At 36.5% G+C, this 9564-nt stretch overlaps 1 long non-coding RNA gene across 1 annotated transcript; it reads left to right on the top strand.

Annotated features, from left to right (window-relative positions):
• Positions 1–7353: 7353 nt before the first annotated feature.
• LOC141634323 (uncharacterized) lies at positions 7354–9278 on the top strand. Its single transcript, XR_012539047.1, has 5 exons — positions 7354–7662; positions 7871–8049; positions 8146–8253; positions 8335–8470; positions 8952–9278. It is a non-coding gene; the product is annotated as an uncharacterized LOC141634323 (long non-coding RNA).
• The last annotated feature ends 286 nt before the right edge of the window (positions 9279–9564 follow it).

The following is a 9564-nucleotide window of genomic DNA, read 5'->3' as shown; positions in this document are numbered from 1 at the left end:
GAATTCGGATAGCAAATTAGGAAACTTCCTGTTTGATAGGGAGATGTAGAACAGTTTGTTGCGGGCAGCAGTCGGGTCACCCAGGCGAGTCAGTTGGCAGGGGCCTGCATGGAAGCAAAAAGTGAGACAATAAGCATTAAGAGGAACAAATCAGGTGTCAGAAGAGCCACTTACTCGAGGTATTAACCCAGTCCTCGAAGATGTAGTCAGCAGGCGGCTGGATGGAAGCCTTCTTCACATAGAAGAAGTCCTCAAACCACTTCTCATCCCTGGATTTAGACACGTGCCTGAAGGGGGTCTCACCAGAGCCCCAGAAACAAAATTGGCCTCTTCCTAGAGACCTGATTTTGTACATGTGGGCTAGCTCGCCCAAGGAGATGGAGCTGCTGGTGTTCTGACTAGCAGACAGGGAGTAGAGGAGAACCCTCCAAATATTGGCGGAGATTTGTGCCATGGCAAAATTATTGGTACGGAGGAAGTCTTGCATAAGTCTTGGTAAAGGGAAGTGAAGACCGTATCTAAACGGGTAAAGGTAGAAGCAGACCCATCCTCGCCGGGCGGCGTCTGCCTTTTGGCCTGGTTCAGGGATCGCTATTTCGACCCCATCGCCGAGACCTAACAATTCCTTTATTAAAGGAATGTCGTCGGTGGTAAGAGGGGAGTTGCAGTCATGGGGGTGGACGAAAAGATTGTGAGAAGGAAAGGTAGGGTCAGAGTTTTGGTCGACCGGAGCGGAAGTTGAAGCGGTGTTATGGCATTTGCCCATGGTCGGAGGAAAGAAAAAGGAAAAAGATCAAGGGAAGGTTGAAGGGAGTACCTGGGGAGGAAAGGCGGCGAGAGAAATGGAATCCGGCGGAAGGGGCAATAGGAAGAAAAGGGGTTTTGAGAAGGTGAGGGATTTAAATTTTGGGAGTTAATGGAGTATAGTAGGGGAAGGTTGAAATTACAAAAGAGGAGAGAGAGAAAGAGAGGGAAGTCCGAGAAATGAGGGAAATAGGGAAGAGCAATGATGAGTACACAGGATGATGTGCAAAACACGGCGCGAGGTTTGAAAATAATCAGTAATTCCTTATTCGACACCTCGAGATGTATCTCACAAGGAATTAGGGGCAAACTTTTTGGGCCAGAATCCGCACATTGGCCTAATGGGAAACAAGCCGATCCATTTTCGTTCAAAGAGTTGGGCCGTATAGGCTAACTAATTACAGGAAGCCCATGAGCATAAGGAGCCCGCGTGTTGTAATGTCATCAGGGAGAATTCAGGGACAATCCAGGGAGATTAGGGAGAATGGAGCAGGAAGTCTCGTTTATGGAAAGAGTTGTGGCAAGACTAATATTCCTTACCATAAACGGGATAGGACATATCTAGGGTTCCTACCTATAAATAGCCAGAGGAGCAATCAAGAAAAGGCATTCGAGATCTCACGCATACACGCGCCATATTGTGTTAGCTAGATTTATATTCCGTCTCCATTGTACTCATTCTCATATTAACAAGCTAGTGCAATCCTTGGAAGGGTACCGTCCCTTCCCGCGGTCGTTTTCCACATTGGGTTTTCCACGTCACCAAATCTCACGTGTCAACCTCTATTTACGTACTTAATTCTTTTATTCAACATTAAACACAAACATACAATCAATACGCAACGAGTAAGACCGCATTGACCTCGCATAACCTAATTCGGTAAAAATTACCAAAATAGTGGTGTTCCCTTTTTACGTTGGGTAAGTAGGGTGATAAATGTTATTACACATAAAAGTTGGTTGGACTCATTGGAATTGCAAGGTTGGTATGTCTAGCCTCACCGGGCCCAGTCTTGTATTTCGGGGCTAGGTGATGGATTTACTTGAAATCTATCGACCGAGAGTTCTAAGAGGAGAATAAGTCAAAGGTTTGACTCACCGAATTTATTTAGATCTCGTATGTGTGGCGTCACTGGGCCGAGATTTATTTAGAGAGGGATCTTGGGATCATTTATATAATTTAGGTGAGATATCATTATATAAATGTTAATTTCTTTAAACTCAGTTGAAATTGTTTCTCGAGTTATTTTATACGATGAATGTTAATGTTTCTTTTATTCCGTTTTGTAGTATATCATCGTGCAATGACAATTATCGACGATCAATCCACTTCTCAAAATTCACAACCGCGTATGTCCTTGGGAATACGTTTCCTTGGAAAATAATATTTATCATAATTGGGAGACAAATCTCCATAAAGACATTGGAACAGACGAAAGATTGCGAAATTTAGTTGAATCTAATTCTACCAAATCTTATAATTGTGCAATAAACGTTGACAAATACTCTTATGAAGAGAATAATGCACAATTTAGTGGGAGTTTTGGGAAAGAAATCTTAACTTTAAATGTTAAAGATAAGATAAGGTTCAAGAGAAAATACCCTGAACATTTGACGATAATGTAGCTGAACGTATGACGCTAACGAACTCTTTTTCCTCCAATGTTTATATAATAGACATAAAGTAAGCTAGTACTACGACATGGGTATTTAATACTGGATGTAGTTCACACTTTTGTAATCACTTGCAAGGGTTAGTTAACGTACAAAGATTAGCTAATGGTGACATTGATCTACGTATGGGAAATGGAGCTAGAGTAGTTGCGGTTTCCGTAGGAACATATGTAATCAGATTAAGATCAGGCCAAGGGTTATACTTAAATAATTGTTACTATGTACCAACTCTAGGCAAGAATATAATTTCCATTTCTGTGTTAGACACAGAGGGTTTCACATTTGTGATTAAAAACAATTGTCTCACCTTTTCATATGATGATTTGGTTTATGGTCAAGCCTTAGCAATTGGTGGAATATAAATTCTAGATCTAACTAAAGATGTTTATCATATAGACAGTAAAAGGGTTAAAAAAGGTGATTCTGATCAATCTTTCCTTTGGGATTGTCGTTTCGGTCATATAAACGAGAAGCATATAAAGGGACTTGTGTCCACATGAGTTCTAAAGCCATTCGATTTTGAATCTTATGGAATATGTGAATCTTGTTTACTTGGCAAAATAACTCGTATTCCTTTTTCTGGAAAAGGTACATGAGCGAGTGAGTTGTTGGGTCTTATACATACCGATGTATGTGGACTAATGACAATCACTGCCAGAGGTGGTTATGACTACTTCATCACTTTTACTGATGATTTTAGTAGATATGGCTATGTCTACTTAATCAGATATAAAAGTGAAGCTTTTGATAAATTCAAAGATTTTCAGAATTAAGTAGAAAACCAACTTCAAAGAAAGATTAAAGCCTTACGATCAGATCGTGGAGGGAATATTTAAGTAACAACTTGGATAATCATCTGAAGGACTGTGGAATAGTTTCACAGTTAACTCCTCCAGGCACACCACAGTTCAATGGTGTAGCTGAAAGGAGGAATCGAACTTTATTAGATATGGTTCGATCCATGATGAGTCAAACTGAATTACCTGACTCATTTTGGGGTTTCGCGCTTTTGTCTGCTATATTCTCACTAAATCGAAGTCCGGCTAAAGCAACTGCCCCTAACTTGTCGTTTCTTCGTGTATGGGGTTGCGAAGCTTATGTCAAAAGAAAGTCTGACGATGAATTAGCTCCCCGATCCGACAAATGTTTCTTTGTGGGTTATCCAAAGGAAACTCATGGTTATTATTTCTATCACCGTCAAGAGGGCAAAGTGTTTGTGTCTCGAGATGCTGTCTTTCTAGAAAAGGATTTTATTTCTAGAAGACAGAGTGGGAGAAAATTTGAACTTTCTGAAGTTCAAGAGCCACAAACTGAAGAGATGACACAGGAAGATGTTCCTTTGGCATCTAATTCAGTTGTAATTCTTTAGAACCTAGGGGATCAGGTAGAATTAGTCGCCAACCTGATAGATATCTAGGAGTTATCGAAGAGGATGGTGATTATGATGTGTTACTTTTAGAAAGTGATGAACTTGTAACCTACAAAGCGTTATATCTAGTCCTGACTCCAAATAATGGCTTGAGGCCATGTGATCCGAAATGGATTCCATGTTCGATAATCAGGTATGGGACCTGGTAGATTTACCCAAAGATGTTAGACCTCTTCAGTGTAAATGGATCTTTAAGATTAAGGTTGGCATGGATGGACATAAAGATGTCTACAAAGCGCGATTGGTGGCAAAAGGTTTTACTCAAGTTCATGGCTTACACTATGATGAGACTTTTGCACCAGTTGCAATGCTTCGATCCGTTAGGATTATGTTAGCGATTGCTGCATTTCATGATTATGAAATCTGGCAAATGGATGTCAAGACCGCATTCTTGAACGGGTTTCTAGAAGAGGAAGTGTATATGACACAAACTGAAGGTTTTGTGGATCCTAAAAATCCTAACAATGTGTGCAAGCTTAAGAGATCCATTTATGGTCTTAAGCAGGCATCAATGACTTGGAACCAACATTTCGATCATGTTATTAAACAGAATGGTTTTACTCGAAGTGTTGAGGAGCCGTGTTTATACATGAAGTTTAGTGGGAGTAAGGTTGTATTCCTTATCTTGTATGTGGATGACATACTACTCATTGGGAATGATGTAACTTTTCTTACTTCAGTAAAGGAATGGTTGGGAGAACACTTCCAAATGAAAGATTATGGAGAAGATCAGCACATCTTAGGTATCCGAATCTATAGAGATAGAACCAAAAAGTTATTAGCTTTGAGACAAGAAGCTTATATTGATAAGATTCTTGATAGGTTCAATATGAAAAATTCTAAGAGAGCATTTCTGCCAATAGGCAGTGGGATTACTTTGAGTAAGTCACAGTGTCATACTGAGCCTAAGGATATTGAACGCATGAAATTGATTCTTTATGCTTCCGTTGTTGGATCGATCATGTACGCTATGATGTGCACCCGTCCAGACGTCTCATATGCTTTCAGTATGACGAGTTGTTACCAAAATTATACCAGTGAGAGTCACTGGATAGCCATCAAGATTATTCCTAGGTACTTGACAAGGACTAAAGATTCGTTCTTGGTATTTGAAGGAGAGTCTGAGTTACGTGTAAAAGTTTACACGGATGCCAGTTTCCAAACTGATAGGGATGATATGAATTCACAGGCTAGTTTTGTCTTTATGATAAACGGAGGCGCGGTTTGCTGGAGAAGTTCTAAAGAGTAGGTCATCGCGGATTCTAAAACGGAAGCTGAGTACATTGCTGCATCTGAAGCTGCAAAAGAAGCTATGTGGATTCGGCAATTTTTGGAAGGACTAAGGGTAGTTCCTACAGTTGAAGATCCTATCACCATCTATTGTGATAACAGTGGGCCAATTTTCAAAGCAAAAGAGCCCAAGTCTAGTAATAAGTCTAGACATGTACAAAGAAAATTTCATGAAATTATAGATTATATTGAAAGGAAGGAATAGCGATTTGTAAGATTGGGACAGATGCAAATATTGCAGATACTTTAACCAAGCCTTTATCGCAGGCTAAGCATGATGGTCATGTAGCTTTTATGGGATTAAGGCGAATGCCTGAATTATCGTAGATTATGAGATATGTAATAATTAGATATCGTAATAATTATTTCATATATGATAATCATATTCATCGTTCGAGTTTTTATAGTGTATAAACTTTAGTATTTCAGTTTTATCTGAATTTATATACTTTGTTTTAACCAAATAGATTGTATTGACAATGTTGAATTCTATTAAAGTGAACTGGCTTAACATTGTATTTTGGTCCCTAGTTACTTAATGAGGTGACTTCTCGGATTGACTAGATTTTAAGTCGATTGATGGTGTGTTCAACCACCATAGGGTCATAAAGATGACTGATCGATTACATAAGCAGATTGTTGAGACGATCTGTTGGACAGTGACCATTCATATAATCCTCATGTTGCCTGGTCGTGGCAAGGATTTCTATTTATTCCTTCGAGCCAATTCGTTAAACTTGCGACTATTTGTCTGAGTTGGTACGGTTTTCCAGTGGCGCTTGTTTTTATCCTAAGTCGCACCATAAAAGCAGGCTAATGAACATTTACTGGGTCATTGTGATCTGTATCGAACGACAAAAATAGGTCAACAGGATTGTCCACCCTCGTCAGGTTTATTATATCAAGGCCATTCGAGGAGAGGTGACTGGAAATGCGTGGCCACGCTCGGATGAGATCTATTGTAGATTATCCGGTTAGACAGTTATTCTCCAGATCGAGGAAACCACTATATGATGTGATCACGTGCAACAACGATCTGAAAGACATCTTGCATTGGGTGGGAGACTTAACGGATAAGAGAATTGGTAGCGCACACTTATGTCGGACAAGTGGGAGATTGTTGGAGTAGTGTCATCCACAATAGTGCGTCTACATAATAAATCTCGTAAAAGGAATATCAGAGATATAATATACTCCCTCCATTTTTTTATATATGACGTTTTGCATTTACGAAATAAGCCTTTGACTTTAATATTTACAAAAATATATTTGTTCAAAAAATATAAAAATCGTACCATTAAATTCCTTAAGAAAAACTCTTTCATATGAATATACATATCATAATATTTAGTCTTATATTTTAAGAGATATTGAAAAGAGAAGGTTGTGTATCGAAATGTGAGAAAGTCATATATAAAAAAACAGAGGGAGTATTATTTGTCAACTGATTAACGTAAATCGGTAACGCTCGGCTGACTAGAGTTTGACGCTATTATCATATGACGGCGGTGATCAGTTGATCCCTCTCGGTCACACCTATAGGATGATGCTGAAAATGGAATAATTAATTATTTGTATATGGATACAATTTAATTAACTTCTTCTATAATATTGACTTATAATTAGTCAAGTGATTTTATTATTTGATGACGAGTTACGAACTCAGGCCAAGAGTATTTGTTATTAATTATACGATAATTAATTAGTAAATGTTATGTGATAATTTAGTAATTAATAGTTAATTAGCTAAAGTATTACGATATTTGTGTATGTTTTGAGGCGGAGGTAGTGAGCTAATTAATCTTACAAGAGGTTGTAAAATTAGCTAATAGAGTTTTATGGGACACATTTTATATCGATAAAATAGTCTAATAATACTTAAAAGTTGGGTGAACATTATTTGTTAATTTATATTATTTAAGTGTTAAATAATTAAATTAATATTTAATTATATAAGATGACTAAATATACGATTTATAAGCATTTGTGGGACAAATGTCGAAAATCGTAATGGACCCCAAATTGTAGTGGACAAGGTTGGTGGAGTATTATTAGAGTCATATGGATGATGTAATGATAAGCTCACCCCACTAACAAATGTTCCTCATTTGTTTACATTTTGAGGTCTATAAATACCCCTCATATTACACACATAAGTGGTGGATTTTTAAGGAAAAAAAAAAGACCAAAAATTTCTTCATCTTCTTCATCAAGAATTTGATCAAATGTTGATCAAACCTCATCAAATAAAAATCATAAAATAATAATATTTTACATATTATACATGAATATCCTAATATTACCTAGTTAGTAAATTAGGATATCTTTTGAGCTAATCTTGGGTGCCACGTAGAGAAGATCACCTATGTTGGTGATTTGGGTTTAGGAGGATAATCGAACACACTTTAGCTCAAGAACAACAAAAGTTTGGAGACCTTTGTTGTGCCTAATTTCCTTTAAGCAATGTAAGAAAAAATTCTCTTTTTCAATTTTTAAGCCATCTTATAATCTTGCATTTAACTAGATGATTAAAGCTAAATTAACAAGTAATTTGGTAACTAGTTAAAGGTGTCAAATTAGGGGTTTAGTACCTTCATATTCATACTAATCTACATTGTTGAAATTTAAAATGTTCTCTATCCTGATATGTTTTAACATTTTTCCTGAATCAAGTAACTTCTTGTCATTGTGGGTGACATTTCGCTTAACCGTGTGGAAATGGCAACACTAAGGGAGTCTAAGTATCTAACAAATGATGTTATAGATTGTTGGTCAAAACTTCTGAATACCAATGAACGTAGAAGAAGAAAACCTTCAGAGCCATTTCGATTTTTTTCACAACACTTGTGTGTGTAAGTGAAATATTTATATAACTTGTTTTGACAAATAATTTTTAAAATGGTGTTCTTATTTATTAACATCAAAAACTTTGTTTGTCCTTCTTACAGATGATGCTTGAAGGAGAAGTAGGTATTGTTGAGAATTTCTTAGTGGTTAAAGAAATAATTAAAGAACAGTTTACCGAATTCGGGGTAAAAGCAGATGAAGTTGATTTGGTTAGAAACAACAATATTCACTCTTTCTCCATGTTTTGTTTTATTTGGTTGTTACCTAATGAAATCTTTTTTAAACTGTAGTTCTTCTTCCCAGTCATATATAGAGGCATTTCAATTTATTCGTATTGACAACAAGAAGTATAAGTTCATCATCATTGATAATGTGCTTCGCGAAGGAAAAGCAGAAGATTTTTTTGGCGATAGACCATTGCAGTTTGTAAGATATTATGTTCTCTTTTCCTTTATAGCATTCCATAATGCTCTTTTCCATTAATATTAAATGTAAAATGACTTAAGATAGAATGTACCTTTCCCAATCATTTCTCATATTGCACCTTATAGTTTTCTTATTTTTGTGATATTTTACCTCATAATTATTACATTTTTTTCCTTCCACCAGCGTAACGTTCTAGCAGCATACTTCCAAGACATTGGTGTTTCAAACGTAAAAATTAATCGTATAAAACAAATGGAGTCAATATTGCAAAGATGAAGTGGAGGAACAACACTAATAAGACTGATTGTGGTGTTTACGTTATGACGTATATGGAGACGTTTAAGGTTAATCTAAATTGAAGCTGTGGGTTCAAAAAAACTGATGCGAGTTCCAGAACTAACACCATTATTATTAATATAGAATTCACCATGATTATTCATTTGTAACATGTTCTAAACCCCTATTTTGTTTAATTTTGTAGGACATTCCCCTATTGATTCTGCGAAAAAATACATTTTGAATATGATTACAACAGAAGGCAATGTATGTTTTGACGCTGTAATGAAAAAGGCAAAAAAATTCCATTTAAACCCTCTGCCATGGGAAGAATATGATGATGAAGATGAAGAAGATGCTAAGTTGAAGACGTAATAAGTTTCTTAGTTTCATTGTAGACTAGTGAAGAAAAAGTGTAATATTAAGCAAGTTACGACTGGTATAATCATACATTTGAAAATATTTTAACTGCATAGGTTGTTGTGTTTAGAGGACAAATTTTACTAATGAAATTTATTATGTCCTTCATGAACAACACTAATGTGCATATTGAGAAAGCATTATGTGCCTTCAGATTAATGCACATTCTATGCATATGTAATGTGCTTTGGCAAGAAATAACAATGAAGTTCATTAATGAAGTGTCTCCATATAAAACTAAATACTCCCAAAATATAACACTAGTTATCTAAAACAGAAAATATCTAATGTTCATTAAACTTCGAGTTTCTGGCTTGTTTGTTTGCAGAAGCATTGACGCTACTTTCACCCTCTAGCAACTCCTTCTTAAGGCCTTGTCTGTAACCTTGCATCTCTTC

Source organism: Silene latifolia, chromosome Y (assembly GCF_048544455.1).
Source record: "Silene latifolia isolate original U9 population chromosome Y, ASM4854445v1, whole genome shotgun sequence".
Taxonomy (NCBI): Eukaryota; Viridiplantae; Streptophyta; class Magnoliopsida; order Caryophyllales; family Caryophyllaceae; genus Silene; species Silene latifolia.
Note: the sequence above shows the minus strand (reverse complement) of the source record. Positions and strands in the feature narration are given on the sequence as shown.